The 1,337-nt window shown below is 43.2% G+C and overlaps 1 protein-coding gene across 1 annotated transcript in view; it reads left to right on the top strand.

Moving 5' to 3' along the window:
• The window catches only part of LOC101845443 (galanin receptor 2a), a gene marked incomplete at its 5' end in the record, with an annotated part of 7,479 nt that overhangs the window by 905 nt on the left and 5,237 nt on the right, over positions 1-1,337 (top strand).

The following is a 1,337-nucleotide window of genomic DNA, read 5'->3' as shown; positions in this document are numbered from 1 at the left end:
TCCTGGGCAACCTGGCTCTGGCGGACCTGCTAGTGGGCGTGTTCTGTGTGGTGCCCAACATGTGTCATTATGTGCTGGAACAGTGGTATCTGGGGCAGGTGTGTTCTGTATGTGTTCTGTGTGTGTGTTCTGTGCGTGTCACTACACGGTGTGTGTGTGTTCTGTGTGTGTTCTGTGTGTGTCACTACACGGTGGGTGTGTTCTGTGTGTGCTCTGTGTGTGTTCTGTGTGTGTCACTATACGGTGGGTGTGTTCTGTGTGTGTTATGTGTGTGTCACTACACGGTGGGTGTGTTCTGTGTGTGCTCTGTGTGTGTTCTGGGTGCACGGCTTACTAGAATAATCAGGCCTCCCCAGCGGGGGTGTAGTCTGAAAATCTGCCGTCGTAAGGGAAAACGACGAATGGTCCTGCGCAGGTAGCGAGGTAAATTTTTCAGGAGAGGCAAAAACAGTTTTCCATTTATAACTCTTCTATTTTTCACTCTTTTAAGCTGTGATTCACCAGATATCTGATTGAGGTGTTCATAGAGCAGTTTCTAAAGTTTGAATGGTTTAGGTTAAAAAGTAACAAAGTTATTCGACATTCGTCGTTCTCCCTTACACTGCGCGCCGCAGGTGAGCCTTGCGATGTAAGGGAAAACGACGAATGGTACGGTTCGTCGTTTTCCCTTACACTCGTGAACGTTTTTGGGCATAGGCGATGGTCAGTTGTGACGTATTATTGACAGTAATGACTGTGTACTGGTTACTACAAATAAAAATAAGACGTATACAAACTAGCTATTATACGTATAAAGTTAGGTGTTTGTTATATCCCAATTGTAACTCGGTAAATGTCCTTCTTTTCCCTTCCTCGCTTGGCTAAATACTACACAGTCAGTGGACAAATCAGATGTGCACACATTTTCAACAGCTTGATTTAAAACTGTCTCATTCGGAACCAAAGTTTGGTCTCCCTGATATCGCTTTATAGTATTCTCTTCAGAAGCGAATTTTACTTTTATTTTCGCTAATTGCCAAATTTTCTCTGCACGACCAAAGGGATCAACAATGTCACAATGTTAACAATACGATCAGATAATTGCAAAGTCCAACTTTCACTTAATGTGGAGGCGAGTTTAAAACGAGGTCACTGCAATAGCCTACGCGAGGCAACAAGACAGCAGCGCAATCAGATCACCGAAAGGGAAATCAAATAAGACTGTGCTTATTATACAACTACAAATTATCTTAATTGGATTTGTGATATTTCTAGATCTAGACTGTAGTTCTTGTCTCATTTCTCGTTCTAGGTGCGGTAAAAGAGCTTCACTTCCCATTGGCAATGGGCACAGAAAA

The sequence above is a fragment of the Aplysia californica genome, unplaced genomic scaffold, assembly GCF_000002075.1.
Source record: "Aplysia californica isolate F4 #8 unplaced genomic scaffold, AplCal3.0 scaffold01766, whole genome shotgun sequence".
Taxonomy (NCBI): domain Eukaryota; kingdom Metazoa; phylum Mollusca; class Gastropoda; order Aplysiida; family Aplysiidae; genus Aplysia; species Aplysia californica.
Note: the sequence above shows the minus strand (reverse complement) of the source record. Positions and strands in the feature narration are given on the sequence as shown.